Genomic DNA, 15,922 nt, shown 5'->3' on the forward strand with positions numbered 1-15,922 from the left:
AGCCAGATATTAGGAGAAACTGGCCATTGAACATAGCAACGAAGGAGAGGTCCAGGAATCACTGTCATGACAATGCCCCCTCCTTATTTGGCCAGAACAATTGGAGGAACTTTTCAAGAAAGTCAGGGGCATGGATGTTCTCAGCAGGCTCCCAAACCTCTCCAGTCAACCAAATAGAAGATCCTCCCTCAGACATTCTTAAGAGCCCAAAACGTCCTTAACCTCGAACACGTCCAAAGTACCTCCACAACAAACACAGGGGCAGGAGTACAGACCTTGTAGAACCGATATAGGACTACTTGTTTCAAGAGCAAAGCATGCAAGGCATTTAGGATTCGAAGATTGTGTGGAAGCTGAAGCTTATAGGACACCTGGTGATTTGCCTGGGTATCCTGAATGGTCCAAGGTACCGAGGAGCAAACTTGTATGAAGCCATCTTCAAGCGACTTTTGAAAATATCTAGAACAGTGTTATCATTGAGTTAACCAATTTTTTAACCCCTTTAAGCACCACATACTTGTTATGAGCCTGATTTCATTGTGTGCAACATTTTAAACAATCATGTGATTTTTTTTGCTCTAAAAAAGTGCAAATAAGGTAAAGGACAAAAATAGAAAACATTTTTTATTGTGCAGAAAATGTCATTTTTTAAAATTTAGAGCAAAATAATAACAGCAATGACTTAAACAATTAAGGAAGTTACTTAAAACAAGTGCAAATGATGAATTGGGACCTATGTCAATACAGACCGTAACCCCTTACCGACAAATGACGTACCGAGCCCGCAATCCCACCCAGCAGATGATGGCTATAGTATTTATCCATCATCTGCCTCTTAACAGCCGCAGGTGGAGTAGAGCTCCATCTGTGGTTGTTAAACTGTTAAATGCCGCTGTTAATCACTGACAGCAGTAGCGTAGAAAACAAGAAAAGAAACAAAAGCGAAATAGGGTCTTAACTGGTAAAAACGGTGAGAAACCAATGGGGTGCTAACTCGCCTAATGGTGTTGCAAAATAGCAACATGGGCAACATCTTAAATCAGCTGCAGTAGAACATGGGTTCGTGGACCTAGGAAGAGATTCAAGCAGTGGAGTAAAATACATGTAAAACCTGCACTGCTGAAAGATGCAGGATGTCAGCTTTATTCTTTAAAAACATTTATTCTCAACAGGTTAAAGGGAACCTGTCAGCTGTTTTGGCCGCTATAAGATGCAGCTACCGACTTTCAGGGTTTATCTACAGCATTCTGTAATTCTGTAGATAAACCCCCGATCCGACCTGCAAGATAAGAAAAATAAGTTTTATTATACCAGGGGGGCAGTCTGGTGTGGTCCAGTCCGATGGGTGTCGTAGGTCCGGGTCCTCCCATTTTCTTGCGGCGACGCCTTCCTGCTTCATAGAGCCCCGCCATCGCCCTTCTGTGCATGCGTACTTCTCTGCCCTGTTGAGGGCAGAGCAAAGTACTGCAGTGCTTAGGCGCCTGAAAAAAGGTCGGAGAGACCCAGCTCCTGCACACTGCAGGAATCAGTTCTTTTTTAATAAATTTGCAAAAATTTCTACATTTTGTCACATTTCCACCCCTCAGGGTGTCTGGGATGAAGTTACTGACAGCTCGGCTGAATACTTTCTGTACACACTCTAGGAATTAACTAGGGGAGTGAGGACTTGTTGCTGAAACATTAATGCGGAGTGTTCAGTGAATTAGATGTGGGATGTGAAAGGGGGAAAACACGAGAAAACAGGAGGAGGTAAATGTAGGGACAGAAATATAAAATATATATACACATTATAAAATATACGTGGACACAGATCATATACACCAAGGATGCGATCATAGGACCGCTGCAGCATTGCGCTCTGGAGCTGGACTGACGTTTCAGACATGCCATGCCGTGGTTGACATGAAGGTTCGATCTAGGAGGTGAAATGGCATGGACGAAGGAGGGAAAAAAGGGAAACACCAAACGGCAGAGCAGCCGATTAACAACCAGTGGGTGTGATGGATGGATCACCGGAAAAATAAGGGTCACGTGAGTAAGAAACTATTAATACAAAATACTTAAAAATTAATGGATTGTTCATAAAAAGACAATGGTAATCTCATTTAACCCATTGGGGACAAGGGTGTTCAGCTTATAAAGCCAAAAAATTCTATTTTTGGTTTAACTGCTGTATTCTATTGTGAGAATACGGGGGAATTTTAGTTGTTTGTACTCTTTATTGTGCTTAATAGTGCAGTGCCGTGATAAACCATGTTTAAGGAAACCCTTCAAAATATTGGATCGATGGGAATTAAGTCTTCCGTGAAGGGGCTGAGTGGTTCTGCCTACATATAAGTTGTGACAGGAACAGATGAGAACATAAATGACAAAACTAGAAGTGCATGACATAGAACCTTTTAGAGGGAAGATTTCCACTGTAGAATTATTATTATTATTATAATACATTTTTATAGCGCCATTTATTCCATGGCGCTTTAAATGTGAAAAGGGGGTAAGTATAGACAAGTACAATAAACATGAGCAATAGAAGACGCACCCAAGTACAGAAAGAAAGAGGACCCTGCCCACGAGGGCTCACAGTCTACAGGGGATGGGTGAGGATACACTAGGAGACGGTAGAGCTGGTAGAATGCAGAGTAAACTCAGAAAGCCTATGGCAGATGGAGAAACAGCAGAGGTAATTCTCACCATTACATTTGGCGATATTATTACTTTCATCATTTATATTGAGTGTGCTTCTCTCCCTAGAGAAGTTGGTACAATCAACTTTCTTTTCCAACAGTTTATTGGGTTTTTAAATTTAAAGTGTAGGGAGGGACGGAGAAGGAAGGGCAGGGAGGGGGGGAAGGAACGAGGAAAGAGGGAAGGAAAGGGGAAGGAGAACTCAAAACAGAACATACATAACATAACATATAGTTAAAGGCTAGCAACATTTTAGCCTGAAAAGCAAGGGAATCATCCCTTGACAAATAGCAGTATCATAAAGTCATAAAGATACACGGATCAGAAGAGACAGTGCAACGACATAACATATCATAGGCCTAAAATCTGGTTATTAGATCTATTTAGACTAGTGAGGGTGGAAAGGCATGGTCCCACCTAGACCATTTCTGGTAAAACTTACCAAAACTATTATTAGATAAAGCAAATTTAAGTTCCAGTGCTCTGTGTTGAGAGAGTAATTTGATTATGAAACTAGAATTGGGTAAGGTGGGGCTTTTCCAATGAAAGGCAATACAGTTCTTAGCCACCAAACAAATGTGTAGGACAATAGATTGCAGAGTTCTATCTAAGCATTTGGTATCCAGAGAAAGTAAGGCCAATTGAGGTGATAGAGTAAATGTAAAACCTGTGAGTTTAGAAATAATGGTAGAGGAAATCTCAGACCAGAAAGCCATCACTGTAGGACAGCTCCAGAAAACATGTAACAGGTCCCCCCTGAAACCGCATGTTCTCCAGCAAAGTGGAGAATTTGAAGAGTTCATATGAGCCAATCTAGATGGTGTGTAGTACCATCTGGAGCACACTTTGAAGTGCGACTCCAGAAGGGGCATAGAAATTGTGGCATTGTTGGAAAACGTAAAAGCATCTTCCCACTCCTCTGAGGAGACAGAAAGGCTGAGGGATTTCTCCCAAGCATTCATATAAGAACTCTTAGTTACAGATGAATCTTTATTAAAGCAATTATAAATAAACTTATGTCCCCAAAAGATCCGGTGCATTGGGTTGGTCATAATCTTTAAGGACGCCTCTGAAAATCTCGGTTTCTTGTTAAGAAACGTCTTTGCGTATTCTTTTAATAACATGTATTCGTGGAAGGCGGAGGATGGTACTTTGAATACAGTTTTAATAGAGCTGAAACTTAAAAGGTTAGGACCCCCCGAGATATCTCCCAATGTTCGGATGTTAAAGTCGGCCCATTGATAGCGTGCGGTAAGACCCAGGAAAGAGTAAATAAAGGCTATAGGTACTTTATGTAACGTAGACCGTTTCTGGCTACGACTGTCAATTCTAGCTATTTTGTACCAAGCCGAAGTAATTGCTTGGAATAACGGATGTGACTGTTCGCAGGTCGGGAGATTGGAAATGGCTTTATTGATCAGGAGTTTAGGGTGTTTACCTTTATTGATTTCAATTTCAAGATCCAGCCATGCGGGAGCAGGAAGATCTGAAAGCCACGGAGCACTTTGCTTTAACAAACGTGTATGGTACTGGGCAGTGATGTTAGGAAGGCTTAGACCACCATGTGGTTTACTCTTAAACAGAGTTCTAGTGTCGGTTCGGGATTTCTTATTGTTCCAAACTATATTATTCACCTGGGACTGAATATTTGTCAAACATGGCGTAGAGATAGGTAGTGGAATACATCTCAAAATGTATAAAATTTTTGGCAGGGTAAACAGTTTGACTGCCAAAGTTCTTCCCCACCAAGTCAAGCCTCTGTCTTTGAAGACGGCACTATCCCTAATAATTGAATCAGTTATAGTCTTCATGTTAGATTTAACTGTCTTAGCCAAATTTTTATTGATAATGACTCCGAGGTAAAGAAACTCGTCATAACACCAGTTAAGTGATGTTGTTGCTTTTAACAGGTTAGTATCTTCAGAGTTGACGTGGATAGGTAGGATATTGGATTTGGGGCCATTTATTTTGAAATTTGAAAGGGAAGAAAATATTTCCAATTCCTTTAGGGCTTCTGTAGTGGATGTAACGGGGTTAGTAAGAGTCAGGATAATATCATCCGCGAAGAGGCTAATCTTGTGTTGGCGGTTAATCGTACTAAGACCGGTAATTTTGGGATTTGTTCTAATGTGTTCTACTAGGGGTTCTAATGCAAGATTAAATAGCAGTGGTGAAAGGGGACAGCCCTGTCTCGTGCCATTATTTATAGCAAAAATGTCTGAGACATGGTTATTGCTAACAATTTTTGCCGTTGGACCTTTGTAAAGTGACATGAAGGTGGTGATTAAGTGTTTGTCAAATCCAAATTTAATTAGGGCCTGCCTGAGAAAGTACCAGTCGATACGATCGAATGCCTTCTCGGCGTCGAGCGAAATGAGAACGGTTGGGGTCTTAGTAGAATTAATAAGTTTAATGGAATCCAATGCCCTCCTCGTGGCGTCCGCCGGTTGTCTACCTTTAATGAATCCCATCTGATCATTTGCCACTAGTTTATGTAAAATGAGGCTCAGTCTATTTGCTAGTACTTTAGAGAAGATTTTTATATCGGTGTTTATGAGGGAAATCGGCCTATAGCTGCCAACCAATTTTGGATCGCCTGATTGTTTAGGAATTAATGTTATTGAAGCTTCTAGCATCTCTGGGGGGAAGGAGCCTATTACTGAAGCGTAATTGAACATTTTCACCAGATGTGGAGACAAACTGGTGCAGAAGGCCTTATAGTAAGCATTATTATAACCGTCTGGCCCTGGAGATTTATGGAGATCGAGCTGATTAATAACGCCTTCTACTTCCATGGTATTGAACGGTGCAGATAAGGAGTTCAAGTCATCAACTGACAAAGATGGCAGATCAATATTAGCAAGGTATGATTTAATGTCGGCTTCATTTGGAGGGAGAGATGAGGGGTCCGAGTTTAGATTGTAAAGTTTAGTGTAATATTTAGAAAATTCATTCACAATGTCTTGGGGATGAGATAGGACATTATTACCTGTGATGGAGGAAATTCTGTTAATGGTATTTTGGGTTCTTAGTCTTTTGAGTCTATTGGCCATGTATCTTGTGGGTTTATTTATGGAGGAGTAAAATTTAAATTTGGAGGAGTTAAGTGCCGCTTCATAGGGTGCATAGAGCAGGTTCCTCAACTCCTGTCTTAATTTGGCTAATTTATTTTGGTTCTCGGTAGATGGACTGGGACAGACTAGAAGGGATTGTTCCAGATTACGAATCGATTTCTGTAATTTATTAATTTTATCCCTGTTCTCTTTCTTGATTCTAGAGGAAATACTTATTAAGATACCCCTGATGACTGCCTTATGGGCACACCAGTTAGTAGATGGGTTGGTGAAGTCTGGTGTATTCTCTGTGAAGTAATCATCTATTGCTTTTTGAATTGTGACCTTGTGTAAGGGATCGTGCGTGATGGTGGAGTTACATTTCCACATTTTTACGTTTTTAAGTGCAGGCCCAATGAAGATCTCACCATACACTGGTGAGTGATCCGATATCATTCTGTCTCCTATGTATACTTTTTTGAATTTCTCAATAGAGAAAATATCTGCCACAATCAGGTCTATCCTCGATGCTGATTGGTGAACTGCAGAGAAGTGAGTGAATTCCCTTGAACTAGAATTCAGGCATCTGAAAGTATCGTACAGTTCACTTCTATCCAGCCACCAATTTAGGTTGTCCGAGGACGGTCTGGAGACAGAGGAAGAGTCCAACACATTATTAGGAGTGACATTAAAGTCGCCCAGCAGTATAAGAGTCCCTCTCTGCACCTCGGTGACCTTTTTCATCAACTTAGTTAAGAATCTAGTTTGACTCTTATTTGGTGCGTACAGGTTCACTAGTGTACATGTTTGACCATTGATTGTGCAGATTAAGATGTGAAACCTTCCCTTGTCATCACCATATTCCTCAATAGCCTCAAAGGGTATACTCTTTTTAATCAAGGTAACCACCCCCGCTCTCTTACTAGAATTGCAGGCCTCAAAAATATGAGGAAAGCTACGGTGTTTGAAGTAGGGGTGGTTGCCTGCCAAAAATTTAGTTTCTTGGATGCAAGCAATGTCTACCTTTGATTTTAATAACTCTCTCCATAGAGTGTGTCTCTTTTGAGGGCTATTAAGCCCTCTGATATTATAGGAGCAAATTTTAAGACTCATATTAATCGCTCTGACAAAGCAGAAACAGGCAAATAGGCCTTAGTTGAGATAAACCTGAAAAGGAAATTGCACTGAAACCAACCTTCTTGAGATCCGCGTCTTCAGCGGTAAACTAAACTAGGAAACACAGATATGATACTGAAAAGAAACTTAATGAAATGTTAAACAATTGCGAACAAGTCCAACGCAGGCAGGTCTTAAAGAACTACCTGAAAGACAAAGGAGGTTAATAAAAGTGGACGGGAAAAAAGGATAGGACCTCCTGAAACGGTTAAAGCAGAGGCTGCCTTATATCCAGGGGAACAATATGAGATAAGTTCCTTTCAGCCACATTCCGACTAGTTGCAGTCCAATGACCTGATGAAGCTCATCCCTTCTTCAACCGATAAGACTGGAAAAGTCTTCCCTCGATGAGTGATCAGTAACTTTAGTGGGAAGCCCCATTTGTAGGCTATCCCTTTGTCCCGGAGAACGTTCGTGACAGTTCTAAATTATCTTCGGCCGTCTAAGGTTGCTTTCGAGAAATCAGGGAAGGCCTTTACTTCTTCATTTGGTGTGGGGAAAGATTTTTGGTTCTTTAGGTAGTTGAGGATCATTTCTTTTGTCTTAAAGAAATGTACTTTTATGATGGTATCTCTTGGCAAGTCCGGGGAGATCCTTGGAGGTCTGGGCAGTCGATGTGCTCTATCAATAGTTAGGTCCAAATCCGACAGATCAGGCAGAGCTTGCTTAAAAATGGCTTTGATGTGACTTGACAATTTCTCTTGAGCTACCGTTTCCGGAGTGCCCCTCAACTTTAGATTATTCCGGCGACTCCGGTCCTCGAGATCCGCCAATTTAAAACGGAGATCCTTCATTTCCAAGGTGAGGCGGTCGAGCTCGCTGAAACTGATGTTAGATCTGTTTTCCAGTTTACTCAATCTGTCCTCATGCTTTGAAAGTTGTTTTTCAATTTTGTCCACCTTCTCGCAATATTTTTGAAAGTTCGCGTCTAAGTCAACTGAAAACTTTCAGGACATGGCTTCGAATTTTTGGTCCATTACCCGTATAATCCTTTCAGCCATGGAGTCGTCGTCAGACGGGCCTGCAGTAGCTGAATTGGGGGGGGGAGTATGGGATTTAGTAGTGCCCGCACCCTTTTGGGTCTCTGGATAATCTGAGCTGAAGATATGGATGAACGCTTTATGCATCAAATGGCCAAGTTCTCCAAAAAAATATGACATAGTTGTCATGGGAGATTTCAACTATCCAGACATTTGTTGGGAATCTCTCTCAGGCAAAACTAACAGGTCAAGGAAATTCTTATCCTCTCTTGCTGACAACTTTATCTTCCAAAAGGTAAAGGAGAAAACAAGGGGAACTGCTACCTTGGATCTAATCCTTATAAACAGGGAGGAAATGGTTGAGGAGGTAAAAGTGGCTGGGACCCTAGGAGGTAGCGACCATGCTATTTTAGAATTTTGGATAACTAGAGGCGGAAGACCTGTGAAGACTCAGACGTCAAGGTTAGATTTCAGAAAGGCAGAATTTAAGGGATTCAGAAAGAGAATTGGAGGGATCCAATGGCTGGATATCCTTAAAGACAAAAATGTCCAGGAAGGATGGGAAATCTTGAAAAATGAAATTCTCAAAGCACAGTTGTTAACAATTCCGAAAAGAGGGAACAATAGGAAGCATTTAAGGAAACCAGGATGGATGAACACAGAACTTAAGCACATGCTAAAAAGGAAGCAAAAAATGTTTATAAAATGGAAAGAAGGAGGCATATCTAAAGAAGAATATAATGCTGTCTGCAGAACCTGCAAGGCACAAATCAGATAAGCTAAAGCTGAAAATGAATTGAGGCTTGCAAGAGATGTCAAAAGCAATAATAAAGGATTTTGGGGATATGTCAAAAGTAAAAGAAAAGTCAAAGATGCTATAGGATTTTTACAGGATGAAAATAATGAAATGGTAAGACAGGATGTTGAGAAGGCTGAACTTTTAAATTCCTATTTTGCATCTGTTTTCTCTCAGAAAGGAAATGTAACATCAACTGTTATTCACTGTCCTATTAAGGGAATAGAAGAATCCAGGATATCTATAAACAGAAAGATAGTGAGGAAACACTTAGCTAACCTAAATGTATTCAAGTCTCCAGGTCCAGATGAATTACACCCCAGAGTACTGAAGGAGATAGCAGAAGAAATTTTTCAACCCCTCTCCATAATCTTTGAAAATTCTTGGAGAACAGGAGAAGTGCCAGAAGACTGGAGAAGAGCAAATGTTGTTCCTATCTTCAAAAAGGGGAAGAAGGTGGACCCAGGCAACTATAGGCCGGTGAGTCTGACTTCTATACCAGGAAAGAACTTTGAACAAATTATTAAACAACATGTATGTCAATACCTGGATAAGAATGAAGTGATTAAACAGAGTCAGCATGGGTTTGTAACTAATAAGTCATGTCAGACTAATTTAATTTCCTTCTATGATGGTATTACTGATTGGGTGGATCAAGGAAATGCTGTAGATATAGTATATCTTGACTTCAGCAAAGCATTTGACAAAGTCTCTCATACAATCCTTATTGAAAAAATGACTAAGTATGGAATGGACAAGGCAACTGTTAGGTGGATTCATAACTGGCTTAGTGATCGGACCCAAAGAGTGGTCGTAAATGGCTGCACATCCAGTTGGAAGAATGTCTCAAGTGGGGTACCACAGGGCTCTGTCCTGGGCCCTGTATTGTTCAACATCTTTATCAACGATTTAGATGAAGGAATTGAGGGTAAACTGATCAAATTTGCTGATGACACAAAGCTAGGAGGGATAGCTAATACTAGAGAAGAGAGAGAGAGGATTCAAAAAGATTTAAATAAACTGGAGAAGTGGGCAGCAACTAACAGAATGGTTTTTAACAGGGAGAAATGCAAAGTACTACATCTGGGCAATAAAAATGAAAAAAGCATATATAGAATGGGAGGAATAGGGCTAAGTGACAGCACATGTGAAAAAGACTTGGGTATACTAATAGATCACAGACTGAATATGAGTCAACAGTGTGATGCAGCAGCAAAAAAGGCAAATGCAATTCTAGGATGTATTAACAGAAGCATACAGTCTAGATCACGTGAAGTAATTATTTCCCTCTACTCCTCTTTGGTCAGACCTCATCTGGAATATTGTGTCCAATTTTGGGCACCACATTTTAAAAAAGACATCAACAAACTGGAGCAAGTTCAGAAAAGAGCGACCAGAATGGTGACCGGTCTGCAAACCCTGTCTTATGAGGAAAGGTTGCAGGATTTGGGAATATTTAGTTTGCAAAAGAGAAGACTGAGAGGAGACTTAATAGCTGTCTACAAATATCTAAAGGGCTGTCACATTGTAGAAGGATCAACTTTATTCTCATTTGCACAAGGAAAGACTAGAAGCAATGGGATGAAGCTGAATGGGAGGAGACATAGATTAGATATTAGAAAAAACTTTTTGACAGTTAGAGTGATCAATGAGTGGAACAGGCTGCCACGAGAAGTGGTGAGTTCTCCTTCAATGGAAGTCTTCAAACAGAGGCTGGACAGACATCTAACTGGGATGATTTAGCGAATCCTGCTTTGAGCAGGGGGTTGGACCAGATGGCCCAGGAGGTCCCTTCCAACTCTACGATTCTATGATTCTAATCATATTTTATCTTGCTCTTTAGTGGTGAACTGTTAGGAGATGTGTCCGTAGATTTACTGTCCTCATCGTCATCAGATTTTCTCTCAGAGAAGGAATATCTCTCACTTAGGCTACCAGGAGCCAGCCTTTGCATACTGGCCGCAGAATCCATTTCAACGGGAAAGATTTCGGTACCTGTAGATTTAACCTTGGGTTTATATCCTGATGGGCCAAGCGCGTCCCTCTGGGGGGATCTTGATCTGCGTCTGGGAGGAGTGATGAAGTTGGCCCTGTCCCTCCCTTGGCTCCTGAAGCTTTGAGAACCACCATGTTTTGGGCCAGGTTGGGTTCTCAGTGGTGAATTAGAGTTGGTCTTTCCCACAGTTTTAGAGTTACTCATGGCTGCGGTGGAGTAGATGCTGCGGATGTAATGCCGCCAAGCCCGCTGAGTGACGTTGCAATCACTGTCAAAGTGGTCGGGAAGATGATAGGCAAATGAATAATTAAGATCGTCTTTTACCAAAATGAAATAGCTGTGAAGATGAAAACTTATCAAGTAGAGAAGGTATTTATTATGTTGGCAAAATTGGGTGAAAAAGAAGAGCAGTTCTGTGAAAAAACTATTTTACTATATTGCTCGGTGTTGTCAGCCACTTAGGAGCATTAGAAAGATCAGCCGGATCTACTTCCCATAGCCTTGTATTGGGCTCACCAAAAGATGATAAAAGTCTGTTTTTATTAAAGTTCTGGCACTCTTGCTGCTATGGGGGATGAGGGAAGGACTCCAGGGAAATTATAGGCTGGTTACCGCTGCTCTGGGGGCGTTTATAGTAATAATAGCCGGGACTATTTTTTGAGGCCTCCAGGAGTGCTGGCTTAAAGCCGGGACCTCAATTTTAGTGGCGGAGGGATATCGCAGCAAAAAGCGCCGATTTTAGCACTATTTAAAGCCTGAAGAGGCTAACTAACCTGGCGGTTTGCTGTGTAATGGTCCCAGCAGTGTGTGCAGACTTGGTCCAGGGTGTTTGTAGGACTTTATTTCTGGTTTCCAGAGGCGCTGCAGCAGCGCTGGTAGCTGGGGTCTCTGAAGCTGGGGTCACAAAGCAGGGCCACCAATGTCTCCGGATTGCTCCTGGGTCCTTGGGGGGACCTTGGTATATGACAAAAGGCACCCTTTGATTATCAGATGGGGTGCAGCAGCGCTATTGCCACTGCTCGTTGTTATCAGCCCAAATGTCAGTCAAACAGTCTTGGGCTCCGAAAAGGGTAGATTATACTACTGTAGAGCAATTGGTGGTCTCAAAGGGGATTTTTTTTTTTTTTATTAAGGTCCCTGTACATAAAGGGATCTGTGTGGGCACAGCTTAGGCCCCTATGCAGGGGACGCAGGCTTCACCAACCTGAGGCTTCACAGGCCCAGAAGGATCCCCGGCCTAGGAGAAGCTTTTGAGCAGAATTTTCAGTCCAAAAGGTCCTTGGGGCGAGGAGAGTAGGTACGTAGCCCCTTTGAGGCAGGATATCCTCATAAAGTTGCGTTATTAGCCGCGTTGAGAGGTCTTTTCCAGGAGCTCCCTCTTACAGTGTCCTACTCCATAGGCACCGAAGCCACGCCCCTGATACAATCAACTTTCAACCTACTAGGTGCTAACACGCTGGTTGTTAATCGACTGTTCTCTCGTTTGGCATTTCCCTTCTCCCTCCTTCGTCCAACTCATTTCACCTCCCAGATAGAACCATCATGTCAACCACAGCATGGCATGGACGACATGCCAGTCCAGCTCCAGAGTGCTATAAAACACCACCTATTTAAACAGTATTGATCTCACTTGACACACAAGGTTTTGGCCTGAAGAAGGGTCTTGTGTGACCTTGAAACGCAATGACTGCTTAACCTGTTCCGAATAAATGATTTTAAAGAATAAAGCCGACATCCTGGATCTTTCAGCAGCACGGGCTTGATGCGTATTTTCCTCCACTGGCTGAAATCAACAGCAACATTTAACTCACAATGGCAGGGAGGCAAGGTTCGAAGAAAAAGGCGGTGGAGTCCTGGGCACGATCTTAACCAGGCAGTTGAGAACACAGTACGTTCCCCAATGAAGTACCGGACCAGTCAATAACAAGCGCGTGTAGACACAACAATCTAAGGCCCAGGAGAGCAGAATTCACTGATCTGGATAGCACTAAAAAGGAGATCCTGACGATATGCAACCCACCGATTGACAGCAAAATGAAATGAAAAGGTTCAGCCAGGTGTTATCCGTCTATGAAGGCAACAGACAGGGGATGATCCAGCAGTTGCATAGGGAGCTGAACAAGACAGACAAGAACCAGATGAATGAAGTTGAGTGCAGAGCAGGAATCTAGATGGGCAGACAGAGGGACCTCTCGTGCCAAGTCAAGGTAACTTCAGGGATTAGTCTTGGAGAGCATACACTCTCACCTAGGGTCGTCTCTCTGGCCAACCGTAGGTGCTGAGATCTCCCAATTTCCCAGGGCAGGGCATTGGCGAACAAAATATCCCTTGCCTCCACAATACATACAAAAATATACAAAAGTATAGTGCGCTCAGTTTGCATTGGTTCAGAAGCAGGTGGTATCATTTGTGGTAGTAAAGGAGCCAGTCTGGGAGGCACAAGGAGATGCTGAAGCTTGTCCCAGAACCTGCTCATGGAGGTTGAGATCAATCCTGGTGGCCAAATGTATAATGGCATCTAGCAATGAGGGCAAGTCTCAGCCAGCCAGCTTATCTTATTTCAACTGGAGAAGCCCTGCCAGAAGCTAGCCACCAGAGCTACTTCGTTCCAAGAAAGCTTCGGCGCCAAGGTACTGAAGCATAAGGTATACGCCACAGGATCCGTGGTCTGCCTTAGATTCAATAGAGATGAGGCAGAAAAGGAAGTATGGCCTGGAACCTCAAAAATGGAACAGAACATCTCCAGGAACCTTTCGAGATCGTGAGCCTCGCTCCCAAACTGGGTTTGCCTTTGTCAGGACTTGTCCAGACAGCAAAAGAGACCAAAAATGCTATCTTAGTCTGGTCCAAAGAAAAAAGGGGAGTGTGCCGTGTAAAGTGGATCTTACACTGTTTAATGAATCTGCAGCTCTCTGAGATGGAAGTCGAAGCCGGAGCTTCGCAGTTCCACCATAAACTGGGGCATAAGGTGGATCCCTCATGGCGGCAGACTGTCCAGAAGGGGACTTGCTGGACATCGTAAAAGCGGATATAGCAGTGGAAGACCCTGCAGCTGCGTTGCCACCACACTGATAGCGTGAGTGTCAGAACTAGTTCATTCAGGCTGAGTGCAGACCTCCTCGTACAGCACTTGTACAGTTGTCTTAGGATCCCTGTGTGCAATCTTGTCAGCGGGGTTTATGGCAGTCAATGTAATGTAATGCTGGTGGGTGTGGATCCACTGCGCCATGGTCGGGCTTACCTAGCGGGTATTCGCTCCAAGGCAGTCCCCAAGTCTGGTGAAGCTCCCTGAACTTTGCACAAGCTCTTTATCAGCATGAGTAAGCTGCCTATGTAATTCATTTGTATGCTTGTTTGCTCCCATTATTTATTTCCATTGGGGATTTCCCTAGGGCGCTGCATCTGCATTGAATACTTAGGGCATTTCATACACGATTTACCTTGTGTCAACCTCAATATACAGTTCATGACTATATATGCTCTAGTAGCCTTTTGATAATTCTTGTAGGTAAGTTTTTTCATATACTATTAGATGTATTGTCTTCTGATATTAGACATTCTGTATTGTTACAAAATGTTCATTGCGACTATTTGAACGGTTTATAGTAGTGATCATATGTGCAGCAAATCCTTTGATATTTTTTAATCTTTCTAGTTAACCTCCTAGGACTATATGTTTGCTATTGTTCTTTTATATTGTCCTGTTTTATATTCAAAATAAAAAATTGACTTTTTATCAGTTGAGTACAGAAATCCAGTTGGTGGTTGATATCTTAGTCCCAGGGACTACAGCAGCTGGTAGGAAGTTCAAAGTCACGGTTCGAAGTACAGAAGGGAGAAACAGAGGCGCAGTCAGACCCTCCGAGGTCGCAGCACAGGATCAGTAAACGAAGGAGAGGACAGGAGCAGAGTGAAGGTAGGATGGGAAAACTAGCCAGGTTGATAACGGGAAGCATATTCGTGGACTAACGGTAGGAACCAATGTTCGAGTGGTTAGTGGTAGGAGGAGCTGCCTAATAAAAGCACTGCTAACAGGATAGGCCGGGGAGGCTAATATCTGCAGGATACAGGAGGGTGAAATTCCTCCAGAGACCGGTCCCACCCCCACAAAGACCAGATGGAAGCCACATGCAGGTGCAGCAGTGCTGCAAGAAGCAGACTTGGCGATGGCCAGACATTAGGAGAAACTTGCACGGAGAGCAGAGCAGCGCTGGGGAGGCACACAAGTTACCACCGTGACACTGTACCCAAGAGAAGACCACTCTCCAGGAAGTCGGTGTCTCGGTATCCAAATCCACCATAAAAAGAAGACGTCATTCATGAGAGCAAATACAGAGGGGTCACAACAACGTGCAAATCACATCAGTCTGAAAAACAGAAAGGCCAGATTAAACTTTGAAAAAAAAACTTCAAGAAGCCGCCCAGTTCTGGAAAACCAAAAGTAAAATCAATCTGTACCAGAATGATAGGAAGAAGAAAATCTGGAGAAGACTTGGATCGGCTCCTGATCCTCGGCAACACATGGCGAAGGCGGTGCGGGCATAAATGGCTACCAATTGCACTGAATCACTAGTGGTTATCGGTCGGTGTACAACAGTCGACACCCCACTGATCAGCTGTTATCGGTGGCCATTGGCCAGAAGTACTCACTTATGGAGCTGGTCGTCATCTGATACTACACATTAAAATCAATAAGAGGCAGGTGTGCAGTACCCTGCGGCGGCCACTATCAGAAGAACTGCAGAGCTGAAATCATGAGGATGCATCACCGGCCAAAGATTTCTGGACTTATATATATATTTTACACATCCATGTACATACATACAATACACACACATATATTATACACATTACACACACACTTATACGTATGTGTATATTATTCTGGGTCATTGCCATGCTGGAAGACCCAGCCACCCATCTGCAATGCTCTTACTGAGGGTAGGAGGTTGTTAGCCAAAATCTTGCGATTATACATAACCCCATCCATCCTCCCTTCAATTTGGTGCAGATGTCCTGTCCCATTTGCAGAAAAGCACCCCAAAGTATGATGTTTCCCCCACCATGCTTCACGGTTGGGATCATGGTGTTCTTGGGGTTGTACTCATTCTTCTTCCTCAAAACATCAAAACACACGTGTGTGATTATATATATTCTATAATATATCTATATACTGTGACTTCGCCGCCGCCTGTGATCTCCCCGGCACGCACACAGGTTCTGGCCTCACACTCAC

The 15,922-nt window shown here is 42.8% G+C and overlaps 1 protein-coding gene across 6 annotated transcripts in view; it reads right to left on the reverse strand.

The window, feature by feature from the left end:
- Positions 1-15,922, reverse strand: part of TTLL5 (tubulin tyrosine ligase like 5) — a 52,207-nt gene that overhangs the window by 36,127 nt on the left and 158 nt on the right. The window contains exon 1 of one of the 6 annotated variants that reach the window (XM_073587600.1): positions 11,891-12,111. The exons of the other annotated variants lie outside the window; for them this stretch is intronic. The gene's annotated coding sequence lies outside the window, so the exon portion shown is untranslated. Of the gene's footprint in view, positions 1-11,890; positions 12,112-15,922 lie in introns of those variants that run through there. 6 annotated transcript variants of the gene reach the window in all.

Source organism: Dendrobates tinctorius, unplaced genomic scaffold, assembly GCF_039654945.1.
Source record: "Dendrobates tinctorius isolate UK_male_01 unplaced genomic scaffold, ASM3965494v1 ptg000010l, whole genome shotgun sequence".
Lineage (NCBI taxonomy): Eukaryota > Metazoa > Chordata > Amphibia > Anura > Dendrobatidae > Dendrobates > Dendrobates tinctorius.